At 42.9% G+C, this 19,734-nt stretch overlaps 1 protein-coding gene, 1 long non-coding RNA gene and 1 pseudogene across 2 annotated transcripts in view; 2 read left to right on the forward strand and 1 right to left on the reverse strand.

The window, feature by feature from the left end:
- The window catches only part of LOC111548241, a 59,019-nt pseudogene that overhangs the window by 20,089 nt on the left and 19,196 nt on the right, over nt 1-19,734 (forward strand).
- LOC111548100 lies at nt 3,410-17,900 on the reverse strand. Its single transcript, XR_002733317.2, has 3 exons — nt 17,721-17,900; nt 15,486-15,556; nt 3,410-3,900 (listed from the first exon to the last, which is right to left on the reverse strand). It is a non-coding gene; the product is annotated as an uncharacterized LOC111548100 (long non-coding RNA).
- LOC111548097 (signal-regulatory protein gamma) overlaps nt 17,306-19,734 on the forward strand; it is a 113,757-nt gene continuing 111,328 nt past the window's right edge. Inside the window, exon 1 of the mRNA XM_023220337.2 lies at nt 17,306-17,435. The gene's annotated coding sequence lies outside the window, so the exon portion shown is untranslated. The remainder of the gene's footprint in view (nt 17,436-19,734) is intronic.

A 19,734-nucleotide genomic window follows, 5' to 3' on the forward strand; every position in this document is an offset into this window, starting at 1 on the left:
ACTCCAGCCTGGGCAACAAGAGCGAAACTCCATCTCAAAAAAAATAAAAAATAAAAAATAAAAAAAAATAAAGAAAAAAGAAAAGAAAGTGCAATACTCCATATGGCCAGAAAGTGGAAGCACAAATACTCGGCAAAGCATGACACTTCCAAGCGGGGCTCAGGAGCTCCACTCAGGTTAGTAACCCCATGAAACTGAACCTCTCTGTGTCTCAGCGTCCTCACATGTAATACAGTCTCATGTTACAGACTTGTTGTGAGGGTTAAATGAGATAATACACGCAGTGTGCTGAGCTCAGGGCCTTCTCCTGGTATGCACCCAGTCATTGAAGTTCGTTGATAAACACTTGAGGAAACATTCAAGATCACGTAAGGATGAATAAATGACGGCTCTGTTACTTTCTAGAAGTGGCAGGTGACGAGCTGCAGGTGATTTAGCCTGAGGCAGTCGTGTCAGTTGCAGCTGGAGAAACGGCCACTCAAAACTGCACTGTGACCTCCCTGCTCCCTGTGGGACGGGTCCAGTGGTTCAGAGGAGCTGGTCCAGGCAGGAAATTAATCTACAGTCCAAAAGGATGCCACTCTCCCTGGGTAACAACTATTTCAGACCAGAGAAAGAGAAACAGCACAGACTATTCCATCCGCATCAGTAACATCACCCTCGAAGACACGGGCACCTATTACTGTGTGAAGCTCCTGAGAGCAATTCCTGCCAACGTGGAGATTAAGTCTGGACCAGGGACTCAGATGTCTGTGCGTGGTGAGTACAGTGGGCCTCCTTCGTCCCCTAAGTTGTGACAAGAAGTCAATAATAGCACTGTCCTCTCTATCAGCAACAATCAAGGGTGGCAGTGGGTGCTCACTTTCATGATCTGATGCCACCCTCTTCTACAAACCAGGTATATCGAGGCCTGGATATATCATGCTATTCACTCAAGGCTCGGCAGCTGGTAAACGATGGGGAAGTCTGAAACCTTAGTCTGCCTGGCACCATAGCCTTTGCCTCTTCTAATCTGGCCCAGCCATGTTTCCATAGATAAGGGAACTGACGATTTGAGTGACTTTCCCAGGCACAAGACCAGACCTTGCCTGCTGCATCCACAGAGCACTTTCCCCCTCAGTGTGGCTGAGTCTCTTCTTTACGCAACAAGCATTCACTGAGAACCTACTGTGTGTGAGTCTCCACTGTGGTGGAGCAAATAGCTGTAAAAAAAAAAAAAAAAAAAAGGCACAAGCTCTGTTCTCATCAAGCTTACATTCTGTTCCCTTCTGATGAGGATAAATCCATCCAGAGCACTGAGGGAGTAAATTGGGTTTTTCTTTATTTAATCTTCGGAAACAGCACACTGGGAAGATTCCTGAAGGACAGAGATTCACTGTTTAATCTGATGGCCCTGGTGAAAGGAGGTGCCAAGAGCTTTATGGGTCTATCCAGGATGTTTGTGGGTTGTTCAGGAAACCCTTATGTGACTCAGGGACTGCTTCACACAGTCACTAAAGGCTTCAGGCAGAGCTGGGCCATCTCAGAATGTCCCTCACCTAAGGGAAGAGGTCCCCTAAAAGGATGACTTAGGGGTCCCTCAGTTAAGGAAGCAACAGTGCTTATTTTGGGTTTTCTTTCAGAGGCCCTGGATCCTCAGTTTAGCTCCTGGATCCTGGAATGTCAGTGGAAAAAGGATCTCAGACCATTTAGCCCAATGCCCTTTTACAGATGGGATACTGAAGCCAAGAAATGACAGGTGCCTTGCCCAAGGTCACAGGGCCAGCTAGGGTTGGGGTAAGAGCCCAGATGCTATTCCAGGCAGGCTTCGTTCCATCCTGGCATTAGACTGTCTCTCCATAGAAGAGTCTGGTGCATAGTAGGTGCTACATGAAAGCTTTTTGAACAGAACTGAATAGGAAGCCAGTATTTCTCCTTTTCATAGTTATTCAAAGGTTTAGAATGCCTCTCTCATTCATTCTCTGTGCTCTGTTGGTGACTGGAAAACCTCTTCCAAATGTAAGCCATACAATTTCTTATTGAGATTCCACAGAAGGACATAGAGACCTGCTCCATTGTTTACCAGCTGCAGAATATGTCAATTTATGGAAATATCAAGTGTTATTTTGTAGTCTTCTGTTGATGGATATGTAAGTGGTTCCCAACTTTGAGCTTTTGAAATAATTCTGCTGTGGATGACCCTGCACATGTATTATCCTACTCTGGGGGTAGATGCCCACTGGAAGTGGCATTGCTAAGTCAGAGGGTGTATGTGTTTTAATTTATATGGATGTTGTCTAATTTCCCTCCTACACGATATAGCAATCAAGGCTCCCCAGAACCCTTGAACATAGGTAGGAACATGCTTTATCCTAATTTGCAAATATTACAGACAAAGACATTGAAATTCCCAGGTGGTGCGTCTCATACCTGGAACAATGACAGCTAGCAAGTGACTCAGATTTAACTCAGATCTGCTAACTCGTAGTAGAGGTCTCACTCCTCTTTGCCATGCTATTGGCCTAAATGACCACTTGGTTGAAAGAGGAGGGAGGTGGGAGGGGGCCAAGGAGCAGCAGTTGTGTCAGATACTGTACCGTCATCCTGGCATTTTCTCCTTTAAACCAGTGCTATGAAGTAGGAGCCATTTGCTGTCCCTTTTAGAGATGAAGATATTGAGGCTCAGAGAGGGGACCTGAGTGGTGAACAGCTCTGGGAGCCAGGGTTTGAATCCCACAAGCCAGATTGATAGCCCCTGTCTCTGCAACACCAAACTGCACTTGTTAAAGTGTAGAGAATTGCTCCAACCTTCTCATTCTGAACTCTTGATTTGGAGAACTGACCAGCCCAGGTAGCCTCAGCTGAGGCCCCTGGGATGGTCTCCCAGGTGGCCCCTCTCATGGCTTCTCCTGTCTCCTGATTTCCAGGCCCGGTGCCAGCTCCTACTGCCCCACTCCTCCTAGGTCTCCTCCTGGGCTCCAAGGTGCTGCTGCTGGTTGGTGTCTCTGCCGCCTACGTCCACTGGAAGCAGAAGGCCTGACTGTAAGTGTAGAGGAGGGAGGGTGGGCCAAGGGCTGCTCCAGAAGGTCAGGCCAGCAGGAGGACCCAGCCTACATACCACACAGCCTCAGGATCAGTGGAGATTGGAGAAGGTGATGGGGCTTCCTCAGCACCCTCAGAAGTCTCAGGGAGCCTTCTAAGAGAATCCCAACCCCAGGAAGTGTGTGGATGCTGCAGGAGGTGGGCTACAGCAATGGTGTTCAAAGATGTCCATAGCACCCTAGGGGCCCATGGAGGAGGTGGGGAGAGGGGGCTAAATGAGGGCCAACCCTGTGGGTGGTCCCTTGCAGCCCATCTCTTCATTATTTGATGCTGTACTCCATGAGGTCTAAGGAATCCCCAATGTAGAGTAATGTTGAGATGCCTCAAGTGGGCTGCTCTTAGTGCTCTCAGGCTCTCACTGCCTGAGTGGGAGGGATGAGGGAAAGGGTGTCAGGACTTGCTAGGAGGGCTGAGCAGGTAAAATTCTATCTCAGGGCTGCCTGTCCACCCATGATAGGCATACCAGGAGGAAGGCCAGCACTGAGGACATAGCAGGCTCTCAGGAATCATTTCTTGAATGATGACCAGATGACTAAATGTGGACGTGTTCCCCACAGCTCTTTCCCTCCTCCTCTGCCATGAGGGACCTTCAGTCTGTACCGCCTCCTTCCTTCCTTGAAGGGCTCAGCCTGAGAGAATTAGCTGGCAAGAAGCTTCCCCAGACTCAGCTCCAAATGCCTGTACTCCCAGGATATCTGCCTGCCCACAGGCTCCTGTTGTTCCTTTGCAGAGTCCTTGATGCTCCAAAGCAGGGTCTTCATTCGTGGTCCCGAGCAGGGGCCATGGGATGGGGCTCTGGGAGTGACTCATGACACCTCCCTGGAATATGAGAAACACGCCATATCTAATCACATTAGGACTTCTCGCATCCATCGCCTTGGGACTGACCATAAACCACAGACTCTCTCTAGCCTCTCAAGAGTTATTCTGCCTTCTGGATTCGTACCTACCCCAACTTCCCAGCCTTGTTGAGGTTCACTATTGCTTCCTGAATACAAACGAACCCCCATCCCAATTTTAAGAAAAAACGATTCTCCTTCCTCTTTGTCTCACACCAAGAAAGAGAGAAAGAAGCTCTCCCTGCTTTCTCTGTGATGGGACACTCGTTCTCCTAGCATCCTGCAGCCTTCCCAGCCCTGCTGCTCAGGGTAGACACACGTAGAAACACCGCCACAGTCCAACATCCTGGAGTCCTTCTTGATTTCTCATTCTCTCTTTTTTAATGCCCTATATTCAATTCTGCCTTTGAAATGCTTACGTCCACTCATGTGAGACAGTAAACGTTTAACAATGGACTTTCTGAAAGGGAAAAACAAAAAGCTGATTTGTAGTGCTTGCCAATCTCTGTAGCGTAATAACTTCCCACATAGACAGTTTCAAGCTATCAACAGTTGAACAACCAGATTGCAAAATTCCTGAAAATTAACAATTGGTTCTCTCAGCTGCCCCAGCACAACACCGAGTTACATGCCTAATTTGCACATTTCTCATCTCCACCACCCCTCCCTGTCCCAGGCAGCATTCTCTCTTCTGGTAGCACTCCTACTCCCTCTACTGGCTTTCAGTTTTCAGCCACAGTGATTCTTTGGAAAAGCCTAGACATAAACTCCTCTGCCTCTTCTCCAGCACAGCTACATGGCTCCCTTCATCCCTCCTTCAACTTTTTCTGCCAGTGTCAACTAATATAAACCACTCTGTATAAAATATCAATTTCCCTCCCTACCCTGACATTCTAATTTATCTTAATACGATGAATTTTTCCTTAGCACCTATTACCATCTGTATTATTCTGAATACAGGCAGTTCTCATTTTTCATGGCAATGCAGGATTCTAAAAATGACTGTGCAACCTGAAACCTGGGAAAGCAATCTCCATATCCAATTGGAAAAACAAGGATCATTCTGTGACTTTTACAATTTTTTGTCAAAATATTAGAAACAAAGTTACAAATGTAGGAGGCAATGAAAATATAATGAAATAAACATTTATTACTGCACTGTAATTCAAAGCATTAGAAACATTGAGAGTTCAAGTGCTTTTTGATTTGTAAAAATGTATCAAGAGTAGTTGGATCAGTGCTTGCCACCTTGTACATTTCTGATATGGAGCAAGCATTGTTTCTACCTTGGTGTTTCATCATCTTCCTAATTTTGAATTTGCTTCCAACACCTTATCCTTTGCACTTTCTTTGTTTTTTGTTTTTGTTTTTATTTTAATTTTTTTAACTAAAAATTCTTAAATTAAATACTTTAAGTTCTGGGATACATGTGCAGAACATGCAGGTTTGTTACATAGGTATACATATGCCATGGTGGTTTACTGCACCCATCAACCCATCATCTACATTAGGTATTTCTCTTAATGCTATCCCTCCCCTAGCCCTCCAGCCCCCGACAGGCCCCGGTGTGTGATGTTCCCCTCCCAATGTCCATTTGTTCTCATTGTTCAACTCTCACTTATGAATAAAAACATTGGTTTTTGAACAGTTAGTTTGCTGAGAATGATGGTTTCCAGCTTCATCCATGTCCCTGCAAAGGACATGAACTCATTCTTTCTTATGGCTGCATAGTATTCCATGGTGTACATGTGCCACATTATCTTTATCCAGTCTATCATTGATGGGCATTTGAGTTGGTTCCAAGTCATTACTATTGTGAATAGTGCTGCAATAAACATACATGTGCATGTGTCTTTGTAGTAGAACGATTTATAATCCTTTGGGTATATACCCAGTAATGGGATTGCTGGGTCAAATGGTATTTCTGGTTCTAGATCCTTGAGGAATTGCCACACTATCTTCCACAATGGTTGAACTAATTTACATTCCCAACAACAGTGTAAAGGCATTTCTATTTCTCCATATCCTCTCCAGCATCTGTTGTTTCCTGACTTTTTAATGATCGCCATTCTAACTGGTGTGAGATGGTATCTTATTGTGGTTTCATTTGCATTTCTCTAATGACCAGTGATGATGAGCTTTTTTTCATATATTTGTTGGCTGCATAAATATCTTCTTCTGAGAAGTGTCTGTTCATATTTTTCACCCACTTTTTGATGGGGTTGGTTTTTTCTTTTACATTTGTTTAAGTTCCTTGTAGATTCTGGATATTAGCCCTTTGTCAGATGGTAGATTGCAAAAATTTTCTCCTATTCCGTAGGTTACCTGTTCACTCTGATGATAGTTCTTTTTGCTGTGCATAAGCGCTTTAGTTTAATTAGATTCCATTTATCAATTTTGACTTTTGTTGCAATTGCTTTTGGTGTTTTAGTTATGAAGTCTTTGCCCATGCCTATGTCCTGAAGAGTGTTGCCTAGGTTTTCTTCTAGGGTTTTTATCATTTTAGGTCTTACGTTTAAATCTTTAATCCATCCTGACTTAATTTTTGTATAAGGTGTAAGAAAGGGGTCTAATTTCAGCTTTCTGTATATAGCTAGCCAGTTTTCACAACACCATTTATTAAATAGGGAATCCTTTCCCTATTGCTTGTTTTTGTTAGGTTTGTCAAAGACCAGATGGTTGTAGATGCATGGTGTTATTTCTGAGGCCTCTATTGTGTTCCATTGGTCTATATATCTATTTTGGTACCAGTACAATGCTCTTTTGGTTACTGTAGCCTTGTGGTATGGTTTGCAGTCAGGTAGAGTGATGCCTCCAGCTTTGTTCTTTTTGCTTAGGATTGTCTTGGCTATGCAGGCTCTTTTTTGGTTCCATGTGAAATTTAAACTAGTTTTTTTCTAATTCTGTGAAGAAAGTCAATGGTAGCTTACTGGGAATAGTATTGAATCTATAAATTACTTTGGGCAGTATGGCCATTTTCATGATATTGATTCTTTTTATCCACGAGCATGGAATGTTTTTCCATTTGTTTGTGCCCTCTCTTAATTCCTTGAGCAGTGGTTTGTAATTCTCCTTAAAGAGGTCCTTTACATCCCTTGTAAGTTGTATTCCTAGGTATTTTATTCTCTTTGTAGCAATCGTGAATGGGATTTCACTCATGATTTGACTCTCTGTCTATTATTGGTGTATAGGAATGCTTGTGATTTTTGCACTTTGATTTTGTATCTGGAGACTTTGCTGAAATTGCTTATCAGCTTAAGGAAGTTTTGGGCTGAGACTATGGGGTTTTCTAAATATACAATCATGTCATCTGCAAACAGAGACAATTTGACTTCCTCTCTTCCTGTTTGAATACTCTTTATTTCTTTCTCTTGCCTGATTGCTCTGGCCAGAACTTCCAATACTATGTTGAACAAGAGTAGTGAGAGAGGGCATCCTTGTCTTGTGCTGGTTTTCAAAGGGAATGCTTCCAGCTTTTGTTCATTCAGTATGATATTGACTGTGGGTATGTCATAAATAGCTCTTATTATTTCGAGATATGTTCCATCAATACGTAGTTTATTGAGTGTTTTTAGCATGAAGTGGTGTTGAATTTTATCAAAGGCCTTTTCTGCATCTATTGAGATAATCATGTGGTTTTTGTCATTGGATCTGTTTATGTGATGGATTACTTTTATAGATTTGTGAATGCTGAACCAGGCTTGCATCCCAGGGATGAAGCTGACTTGATTGTAGTGGATAAACTTTTTGATGTGAGGCTGGATTCAGTATGCCAGTATTTTATTGAGGATTTTCGTATCAATATTCATCAAGGATATTAGCCTGAAATTTTCTTTTTTTGTTGCATCTCTGCCAGGCTTTGGTATCAGGATGATGCTGGCCTCATAAAATGAGTCAGGGAGGTGTCCCTCTTTTTCTAGTATTTGGAAAAGTTTCAGAAGGAATGGTACAAGCTCCTCTTTGTACCTCTGATAGAATTTGGCTCTGAATCCATTTGGTCCTGGGCATTTTTGGTTGGTAGTCTATCAATTACTGCCTCAATTCCAAAATTTGTTATTGGTGTATTCAGGGATTCAACTTCTTGATTTAGTCTTTGGAGGGTGTGTGTGTCCAGGAATTTATCCATTTCTTCTAGATTTTCTAGTTTATTTGTGTAGAGTTGTTTATAGTATTATCTGATGGTAGTTTGTATTCCTGTGGGATCAATAGTAATATCCTCTTATCATTTTTTATTGTGTCTCTTTGATTATTCTCTCTTTCCTTATTTATTAGTCTGGCTAGTGGTCTATTTTAATCTTTTCAAAAAACCAGCTCCTGATTCATTGATTTTTTAAAGGGTTTTTCATGTCTCTATGTCCTTCAGTTCTGCTCTGATCTCAGTCATTTCTTGTCTTCTGCTAACTTTTGCATGTGTTTGCTCTTGCTTCCCTAATTCTTTTAATTGTGATGTTAGGTTGTCAATTTTAGATCTTTCCTGCTTTCTCATGTGGGCATGTAGTGCTATAAATTTCCCTCTAAACACTGCTTTAGCTGTGTCCCAGAGATTCTGGTACACTGTGTCTTTGTTCTCATTGGTTTCAAAGAACTTATTTATTTCTGCCTTAATTTTGCTATTTATTCAGTAGTCATTCAGGAGCAGGTTGTTCAGTTTCCATGGAGTCATGCAGTTTTGAGTGAGTTTCTTAATCCTGAGTTCTAATTTGATTGCACTGTGATCTGAGAGACTCTTTGGTATGATTTCCATTCTTTTGCATTTGCTGAGGAGTGTTTTACTCCCAATTATGTGGTCAGTTTTAGAATAGCTGCTATGTGGTGCTAAGAAGAATGCATATTCTGTTGATTTAGAGTGGAGAGTTCTGTAGATGCCTATTAGGTCTGCTTGGTCCAGAGCTGAGTTCAAGTCTTGAATATCCTTGTTAATTTTCTGTCTCATTGATATAATATTGACAGTGAGGTGTTAAAGTCTCCCACTATTATTCTGTGGGAGTCTAAGTTTCTTTGTAGGTCTCTAAGAACTTGTTTTATGAATCTGGGTGCTCCTGTATTGGATGCATATATATTTAGGATAGTTAGCTCTTTTTTGCATTGATCCCTTTACCATTTTGTAATGTCCTCCTTTGTCTTTTTTGATCTTTGTTGGTTTAAAGTCTGTTTTATCAGAGACTAGGGTTGCAACCCTTGCTTTTTTTTCTTTCCATTTGCTTGGTAAATCTTACTCCATTCCTTTATTTTGAGCCTATGTATGTCTTTCCATGTGAGATGGGTCTCCTGAATACAGCACACCGATGGGTCTTGACTCTATCCAATTTGCCAGTCTGTGTCTTTTAATTAGAGAATTTAGCCCATTTACATTTAAGGTTAATATTGTTATGTGTGAATTTGATCCTGTCATTATGATGCTAGCTGGTTATTTTGCATATTAGTTGATGCAGTTTCTTCATAATGTCTATGGTCTTTACATTTTTTGCAGTGGCTGGTACTGGTTTTTCCTTTCCATATTTAGTGCTTCCTTTAGAGGCTCTTGTAAGGCAGGCCTCATAGTGACAAAATCCCTCAGCATTTGCTTGTCTGTAAATGATTTTATTTCTCCTTTTCTTGTGAAGCTTAGTTTGGCTGGATATGAAATTCTGGGTTGAAAATTTTTTTCTTTAAGATTGTTGAATATTGGCCCCCACTCTATTCTAGCTTGTAGGGTTCCTGCAGAGAGATCCACTGTTAGTCTGATGGGCTTCCCTTTGTGAGTAACCTGACTTTTCTCTCTGGCTGCCCTTAACATTTTTTCCTTCATTTCAACCTTGGTGAATCTGACGATTATGTGTCTTGCTCTTCTCAAGGAGTATCTTTGTGGTGTTCTCTGTATTTCCTGAGTTTGAATTTTGGCCTGTCTTGCCAGGGTGGGAAAGTTCTCCTGGATAATATCCTGAAGTGTGTTTTCTGAGAATGGAACTTGGTTCCATTCTCCCCGTCACTTTCAGTTAACCAATCAAATCCAATCAAATGGTGTAGGTTTGGTCTTTTCACATAGTCCCATATTTCTTGAAGGCTTTGTTCATTCCTTTTCATTCTTTTTTCTCTAATCTTGTCTTCATACTTTATTTCATTAAGTTGATCTTCAATCTCTGATATCCTTTCTTCCACTTGATCAATTCAGCTATTGGTACTTGTGTATGCTTCATGAAGTTCTTGTGCTGTGTTTTTCAGCTCCATCAGGTCATTTATGTTCTTCTCTAAACTGATTATTCTAATAGCAGTTTCTGTAACCTTTTATCAAGGTTCTTCTTTGCATTGGGTTAGAGAACATTCTCCTTTAGCTCAGAGAAGGTTATTATTGCTCACCTTCTGAAGCCTGCTTCTGTCAATTCATCAAACTCATTCTCTGTCCAGTTTTGTTTTCTTGTTGGCAGGAGCTGTGATATTTTGGAGGAGAAAAGGCATTCTGGTTTTTGGAATTTTCAGCATTTTTGTGCTGGTTTTTCCTCATCTTCATGGATTCATCTACTTTTGATCTTTGGTGTTGGTGACCTTTGGATGGGGTTTCTGCTTGGGCATGCTTTTTGTTGATGTTGATATTATTGCTTTCTGTTTGTTATTTTCCCTTCTAACAGTCAGGCCCCTCTTCTGCAGGTCTGCTGGAATTTCCTGGAGGTCCACTCCAGACTCTTTGCCTGGGTATCATCAGCAGAGGCTGCAGAACAGCAAAGATTGCTGCCTGCTTCTTCCTCTGGAAGCTACATTCCAGAGGGGCACCTGCCAATGTCAACTGGGACTCTCTGTATGAGGTATCTGTCGACTGCTGCTGGGAGGTATCTCCCAATCAGGAGGCACGAGGGTCAAGGACCCACTTCAGGAGGCAATCAGTCCCTTAGCAGAGCAGTGCTGTGCTGGGAGATTCGCTGGTCTCTTCAGAGCTGGTGGGCAGGAAAGTTTAAGTCTCCTGAAGCTGTGACCACAGCCACCTCTTCCTTCAAGTGCTTCTCCCAGGGAAATAGGAGTTTTATCTATAAACCCCTGACAGGCTGCTGCCTTTCTTTCAGAGATCCCCTGCTCAGAGAGGAGGAATCTAGAGAGGCAGTCTGGCTACAGTGGCTTTGCTGCACTGTAGTGGGTTCTGCCCGGTTTGAACTTCCCAGCGGCCACCTACTCAAGCCTCAGTAATGGCAGACACCCCTCCCCCAACCAAGCTCGGGTGTTCCAGGTCAACCTTAGATTGCTGTGCTGGCAACAAGAATTTCAAGCTAGTGGATCTTTGCTTGCTGGTCTCCATGGGGGTGGGATCCACTGAGCTAAACCACTTGGCTCCCTGGCTTCAGCCCCGTTTCCAGGGGAGTGAATAGTTCTGTCTCACTGGCATTCCAGGTGCCACTGGGGTACAAAAAAAACCTGGAGCTAGCTCGGTGTCTGCCCAAGCAGCCGCCCAGTTTTGTGCTTGAAACCCAGGGCCCTGGTGGTCTAGGCATCCGAGGGAATCTCCTGGTCTGCGGGTTGTGAAAACCATGGGAAAAGCATAGTATCTGGGCCGGATAGCACCGTCATGGCATAGTCTCTGGCAGCTTCCCTTGGCTAGGGGAGGGAGTTCCCCAACCCCTTGTGCTTCACAGGTGAGGCGACACACCACCCTGCTTCTGCTCACCCTCCATAGGCTGCACCCACTGTCGGCTGCACCCACTGTCTAATCCATCCCAATGAGATGAGCTGGGTACCTCAGTTGGAAATGCAGAAATCACCCACCTTCTGTGTTAGTCTCACTGGGAGCTGCAGACTGGTGCTGTTCCTATTCAACCATCTTGCCAGCTGTTTCCCTTTGTACTTTCAGTGTGGTGAAATCTCTGCAAAAGTTCCTTCTATGTGAAGATTTTTGCTGGCATCACATTCTCTGGGACACCAACACTTTGTTTGTCACCACTGCTGTTTCGTTTATTTCATTTATGGTGAGTTTGCCTTTTCTAAGTCCCCCTGGTGCCCATCTGAAGTCTCTTGAATAGTAACAGGGTCTACAATGCCATTGTCAGCTATTTATACTTCTATAACTCCACTCACATTCAATTTGACCTTCACTTCTAGCATTTTTCACTTCTCATTTCTTCACTGCATTTTCATCTTTGTTGTCAAATCTCTCTTTCAATTATTTGTTTCCCTAAAATGTTATGTGGACTCATCACTGGCAGAAGAGGTCACAGTCTTGTTAGCCTGTGCCCCCAGGATGGCTCCAGGGGACTGGAGTTGGGTCCTTCCCTTCCCCATGTTAGGCTTTGATCAAACCCCAGCAGGTTAGGCTCTGGTAAAATAGTTTCTCCTGGGAGCTGGGCATGGTAAGAATGAAGAACACTCTGGTGTATTTCAAAATGCTTCCTTGTTCCTCCCTGGAAACACAGGTGAGTGTTTCTCTCATATTCACTTAGAGGCCCTAATCAAGCTCCAGAAGGTAAAACTCACAGAAGTGTGGGACACCCTGTGTTTGGGTCCTCCTGGAGTTTGTAACTCAGACTGATCCACACCAAGCTCTAGCAATTCTTCAATTACAGTGTAGGCTTTCCTACCCCAGCACTGGTTTCTGTGGAGGTTTTGGATTTAGGAGATTGTGATTTTTTATATCCTCCTGTCTAATTTCCAACCTGGGGGACAGTGGTTTGCCCTGTGACCTCATTTCACTGATAGATTTTAAAAGAATTGTTGTTTGTGATTTGCTCAGCTTGTTACTTGTGGGCTTGAGGGACTTTGTGCAGGGGTCATCCAGGAGTTTGGGTTCCATTCCGAAAAGCAGCTACAGCAACAGAGCCTCAATCTTCCCGCACCTAGAATCAATATTGGAAGATCCAAACTCAGTCCTTAGGTGCAGCGCTTTCTGGATCAGGGCTGTCAAATGAGGAGGGACCACGGGACACCTGGCATGAGAAGACTGCCTCTGGGACAGAGAACAGGCTTTAGGTTAGTCAACCTTTCTCCAGTATTGGCTTGAGCTCTGCAAGCCTGGGAACTGCAGACACAAACATCAGCAACTTCCCTGCAGTGGCAACCATGTCTGCTTCCTCTTTCCCAATGGAGGACTGCACCAGTCTCACGGCCGTTAGCTCCCACAGCAACTTCCCTCCTCGGACATCATGACAGGCAAGGTCCAGATCACAGAGGACAGGGCGTCTCCATGCAGACATTTGAAGAGAGCAGGCAATGTTCATCCTTGTCTCCCAGCCCACCTGGACAACCCCTGCCTCATTCTATGCTACTGGGACTCACAGGTGAGTGCAGCCTGCTCTACACAGGTGTATTTCTACATGGTGTCTTCTCACCCTCTCAGCCCATCTCACCTGTTCCTATAGATTTCCATTTGGGAGGATTTTCTTCTCTCCCATCCTTGCATGAGACAAGATTCAGAGCTCCTTTTCCATAAATGCCTGTGTAGACACTTACTGGGATGAGACTCGCTCTAGTTATAGTGATTCCCCTGAGGCCAAGCCTACACCATGACCCTGGTGCTAATAATGACTTTGTGATTATAAGGCTGGACACATGACCCACACTCATTATGTGGTGGTACCTGCACACCCCCCAGCCATTGACCAGGGTTGTTGCACTGCATCATAAATCCTTGAGGGCAGAGAGTCTGTTTTTTAAAACTATTACTATTACCAAAACACTACCTAATAAGAATCATATCTAACTTTTGGAACACAGTCAGCTGTTATTAAGTGACTTGCATATATTAATCCATTTTATGGCCGTAACAAACCTATGAAGTTGATATGATTATTATTTCCATTTTAGGGAACTGAAGAAACAGAGATGTTAAACAAGTTCCCGTAGGTCACACTGCTAGGACTGATAGAACTAAATTCAAACCTAGAAGTTTTGATTCCTAAGCCCATAAGCTTAAACTGTGCTCTTCTCAAACATCCACCAACTCCTCACTTGTCCCACAGCCTTATCTCATTATCTGCACCTTGTGTCATGAGTGCAGGACTAAATTTGGTGGGAGGATAATTTTAGCTCATGGTTTCCCAGGCTCCTGTTTCTCTTAAACATTCAGGCTGTATCTGTACTGCGCAAAGTCAACTTAAATTTGACACTCAATTATCCATATGATTTCCACAAAATTGTATCACTCATATAAGCATCTGTGCATCTAATAGATCTTTATTGAAAGACTGGAGTTCACAGGAAGTCGCTTTGCTGCTCCAAGTACAGATTCTGCCAAATTATTGAAACTATTCTATCAATATTTGAGTAATATATTCCAAATTATAGTTTTGGAGGTATAATATTTTGTGACTCATATCTTCCAGGCTAGTTGTTACTTTCATAAAAGGAAATAGTCCTCTTTCAACCATTTATACTTTTTGCCTTAAATTATACTTCTTAAGATATTAGTATTTCTAGCACTACATTTGCAAAGTATGTTATGGTATTTCTTTTGCTATTGCTATATTTATACCTGTTTACATTACTTTGTTTGGGTGTGTCTCTTTGTGCTGGGTCCTAGGAGATGGCCCCTGCACGATGACCCAGCTCACTACTTACTACTCATTTATGTATAGTCAGGTGCTCAACTGATACGGTCTGGTTCTGTATCCCCACCAAATCTCATGTAGAATTGTAATCTCCAGTGTTGGAGGTGGGCCCGGTGGGAGGTGATTGGATCTTGGGTGTGGATTTCCCTCTTGGTGCTGCTCTCATGAGGTCTAGTTGTTTAAAAGTATGTAGTACCTCCCTACTCTCCCTATCCCTCCTGCTCTGACCATGTAAGATGAGCCTACTTCCCCTTCGCCTTCTGCCATGATTATAAGTTTCCTGAGACCTCCCCCGAAGCCGAGGAGATACAAGCCTGATGCTTCCTGCAGAGCCTGTGGAACAGTGAGCTAATGAAACCCCTGTTCTTTATCAATCACCCAGTCTCAGGTATTTCTGTATAGCAATGCAAGAACAAACTAATACGTCAACCTAGTTATTTTTAAAAACTTATATATATATGTTTTCAATCCTCTGCTTTGTTACATTTCCAAGATACCTGTTGTACTTCATGTCTGCCTATTCTTGTTTTATACATGGTTTGTTTTGTTCTATGGATTTGCTTTTTTTTGTCATGTTTATAGGTTACTAAATATTCTAATCTTGAAAACCTTCTCATTTTATTTTTTCACGTGTTCTCAGGTGTGAAGTTCTTTTTATTACTGTTTTATTGTTTTTGAGTTATTGTTGTTCTTGGATTGGTTAACTATCCCTCATGGTGCTGCTGTTCCCCAAATCTTTAGTGATTTCTGCTTGCGCTGCTGTCTTTGCAGGAATAATTCCCCACGTGTTCATGGGTTATCAGGGCTTTGTGAAGCATGGCGCCTGCCCCAACCTCACTGTGGGGACTGCTCCTGAGTCTATGGCTTCTTCACTGCTTACTTCTACAGGGATGTCCCTTCTTTCTTATGAGAGGTGGTCATAGCGCAAACATTAAAAGTGAAGGCTGTGGAGTGTGACAGCCTATGTCTCAGTCTAAAAGCTGAGTGATCTTGGGAAAACTTGCTATTCTCTGTGTGCTTCGGATTTTCTCACCTCTAAATGAAGGTTAATGGTAGCACTTACCACAGGGTCAGAGTGTTGAACTAATGAGGTGACTGACATAAAATGCTGTCCATGTCTGGTGTCCAGGACATCTGCAAAAAATAATAGCTGCTACTATTCCTTCATGGTATATAGAGACTACTTTCTTGTTTTAAAGTGTAATTAGACATTGATTAAGATAATTTTATCATTTTTTATATTCATTTCTGTGGGTATGAAACAGGAGGTGAAGATTTCACTCTCTGCACATCTGCCACATAGAAAAAGAAATTTGGATGGAAATATGATAATTTGGATAATTTCATTTGACAGTTACTTCTGAGAGATGAAGGACTTTAAACCCAGTGTGTGACGGGGAGGGTTCCACGTGGGCCTTTCTTAGTCATAGATGATGAAGGAGAAACCATTTCTCCTAACAGGGTAACTTTTCTAAAGCACAAGTGTGGCAGGGAAGCAGTGAATGCTTTCTGTACACAAAATATTAATATAATCACAATTTTTTAGTTATAATTAATTATGAGGTGAGCATTCGGTATGGTTTATATTATTCTTACCATATATTTACGAGGTACATGTTATAACCTCTATTTACATATAATCAAACTACGGCTCAGAGAACTTAGGTGTCTTGTTTAAAGTCACACAGCTCGACATTGTGAGAGAGGAATTCATTTATGCGTTGACAAGAAGCAGAGTGTAGAGAATCCAGAGGGAGCAACTGATCTCAGAATGGCAGGGATATTTCAAGTACACCATATAAGCCAGGTCTCAGTGGCCTGGAAATCTCGGAGAAAGCCACTGGTGGGAAACTCAGCATGCAGCAGGGATCCATTAAAAAAAAATTGAGTTCCTTCTCTTCACCTGGCTCCATGGTATCAATAATGACCTACTGGGTTTCATGTGTGGTATAGTCATTATCTCCTTTAACATCCACAAAAACACAGCAGTGAAAGACGTATCATTTGCAATTTGGAGAGCAAAACTGAGCCTAGGAGGGCCCAGTGACTTTATCAAATCCTTAACACACCCTCTTGGTTGGAGTATTTATTCTTTCTCTCTCTTCACCTCCAATCTGAACGCAGTGTTGGATGGAATAGGTGCTCTGTGTGCCAAACAAAGACTATTGATGTGACTGCCCCAGGAAAATGCCTACCATATTCTCCCCCATCATAACCCTATCCCCTCTCCATAAACCATAACCTATAACCCATAACCCATAATTCCCACCTCAGCCCACAAAGCATATCTTTATTAACCTAAACCCACTTCCTCTTCTGGGGGAAGTCAGGAGATGATTCCTTCTGCTGGATGCAGGCAAATGAAAGTGCTAAGCTCCCAGATTAGACTGAATTTGGGCTAAGTTTTGCCAGTTATATTGATAAAAGTTTGGAATAGGGAACAATTTCAGAAGCAGACCTGGTTCCTCTCAAATATTGAGCAGTAGGTTTTGTGAACCCTTCTCCTGCCCCAAACTGAGTAGCACTTGGTTGAGGCTGGTGCAGAAGAAGACAACAAGCCAGCAACATCCTAGGGTCTTGAGATGGAAAGTTTAGAAAACAGTTCCTAATCACAGGTCCTTCTTGGACTAATAGCCCCAAATGATGAATCACCAAGAAGACCTGAAGATGATGTTAGGGGCCATGTGGAGAGAACATATGGTCAAGGTGTGCAGGAAGCACTATTTCTGCTAAGCCTGTCTGATTCTCCTGAGAATGGAGCATGAGTAACTGTTTGCGTTGTAACTGCCTACTGTGCCTGATTTCTATTTCACTGTTGTACTCTATCACTGCCACTTCCTCTTGAATCAAGGGAGGCAGTGCTTGTTTTCTCTCCTCAGAGCAGTTTGAGATCTCCCCAGCACAGACGTTTGGACAGAGCAGGCTCCTGAGGTCTCCAGGATGCCCATCCCAGCCTCCTGGCCCCACCCTCCTGGTCCTTTCCTGCTGCTGATTCTGCTGCTGGGACGCACAGGTGAGCACTGTCTTGAGCTAGAACCCTTTCTGTCTGCCTGCAGGGCCATAGCCTGCCCCTGGGCTTTCAGGGATTCCAGACAAACACAAGTGCTGCCAAGGTAGGCCAAGGACTGGGCGTTGTCTGAGAGCAGAAGATCAGGGAGCTTGAGCACTTCCTCTGTGGATCTGCAGCTGGCTACCAAGGCATGGAATCAGGTGATCCTTCAACCAGCACCATAATTAGTTACATTTTTTATAATATTTCATTTGACAAACACAGAAGAATCATTATTTAAATCCTTACCAGTCTTGAGGCTCCAGGACGCAAAGCCATCTGCCCAAGGCCACAGAGTGAGCTGAGAGACAGCCTGACAGGGTGTGTGGCTCCAGGCCCAGCCCTCTGTTCAGCACCCTGAGGATGTGAAGTCTGAAACAGTGCCTGAGTTGGGCAGGGGAGCAGTGTTTCCCGGGGATGTTCAGCCACTGTCCTTCTTCAGGATGCTGCGTACTTTGCCCTCTGTTCCCCCTGCTTCCCACTCCTCTGTAATCTCAGTGTTACCACCCACTTTTTTTGTGCCTTCTTCCTCTTTAAGAAGGAATTTGCTGCTTACTGGGCCCTGTAATCCTTCCTAAGGCTTGCATAACAAAGTACTACAGACTGGGCAGCTAAAGTTACAGACATTTACTTCGTGCACTTTTGGAGGCTAAATGCAATATCAAGGTGTTGGCAGGGTTAGTCTGTACTGAGGTCTCTCTTATTGGCTTGTAGATGGCCATCTCTGCTCTGTGTCTTATTACGTGGTCTTCCCTCAGTGTGTGTCTTTGTCCTCATCTCCTCTTCTTCTGAGATCACCAGTCATATTGGATTAAGACCCACCCAATTAAAGACCTGTAGACAGGGTCTTTAAATTGCTTCTTAAAGACCCTGTCTACAAATGCAGTCAAATTCTGAGGTTCTGGGGACTGGGGCTTCAACACATGCATTTTGGGGGACACATTCAGCCCATAACAGGTGACACAATCTATCTTGGTTCTCTCTACTTTACCATGGGGAATTTTTTTTCCCTTCCTCAGGACAGACAGGATTGGAGGACCTTTCCTGGTACAGCCTGAGAGAAACTGGCTCACAGCTCACAGACAGGCTGCCTGTCCTCATGCCCCACTCAGGCCATGGAGCTGACCCCACAATCATAGGGCTGGGCACAGCAGCCTCCCTGCTCCCCACTGTCCCCTGCTGTGAGTCACCTCACAGGTCCTAGAGGACAGGATTCTCACTTTTCAAATTGTTTTTCTTACGTATACACTTTACCCAAATGACAGTGGTAAGAGTTCAGCAATTGAGCTCTTCCTGCTAGCTAGACACAGTTCTTAGCATTTTGTGTATTTTAACTCTACTAATCCTCACAACATCCCTATTTGAAAGCTACACCTATTAACTCCTATTTGCAAACAGGGAGTCAGGCAGAGGGAGGGACTTGTCCATTGTCCCCTACCACAGCCAGTGGAGCAGCTGGGATTCAAGTCCAGGTCGACCAGCTCCAGAATTCATTCTTTTAGCCATGTTATGCTACTTGTACACATATTAGCACATGCAGGGAAGTAAACATAGGATTAATCATCACCCATCACACCAGTCAGAGATACTCAGAGTTAAAACTCTGGTATATATACTCCCAACATACATTACAAATGTGTTGGATGACTTCCATGTGCCAAATATTTTACTGAGATTTTAACAGGTTTCATAATTTTATTTAATGTACAAAACATCTTTATATACTATAATGACAGAAAAACTTTCATATATATTTGTGAATGCGTGTGTATATATATGTGTATATATATATACATACATGTGTGTATAAGTGACTATAAGTGTACATACATGTACATAAGATTTCACTTTTATCATTGTCTTTTTATTTGCAATGAAATTTTTCAGAAAAGAAATTTATTTTTATTTGAAAAAAGCATATGTACTTATCATGTACAGCATATTATAAAATATGTGTACATTGACAAATGACTAATTTGAGCTAATTAACATATGCATTACCATACATATATATCACCTTTTATAGTGAGAACTTATGAACTCTGCTCTCTTAGCAATTTTCAACAATGCAATTCATGTTATTCACTCTAGAAACCATATTGTACAATACATCTCTTAAACTTATTTCTCCTATCTAAGCTAAAATGTTGTATCCTTTGACCAGTATCTCCCAACTACACCCACTCGCCTGCCCCTGGTAACCACCACTCTACTCTCTACTTCTTTTTTTTTTTTTTTTTTTTTTTTTTGAGACAGAGTTTCA

The sequence above is a fragment of the Piliocolobus tephrosceles genome, chromosome 20 (genome assembly GCF_002776525.5).
Source record: "Piliocolobus tephrosceles isolate RC106 chromosome 20, ASM277652v3, whole genome shotgun sequence".
Lineage (NCBI taxonomy): Eukaryota > Metazoa > Chordata > Mammalia > Primates > Cercopithecidae > Piliocolobus > Piliocolobus tephrosceles.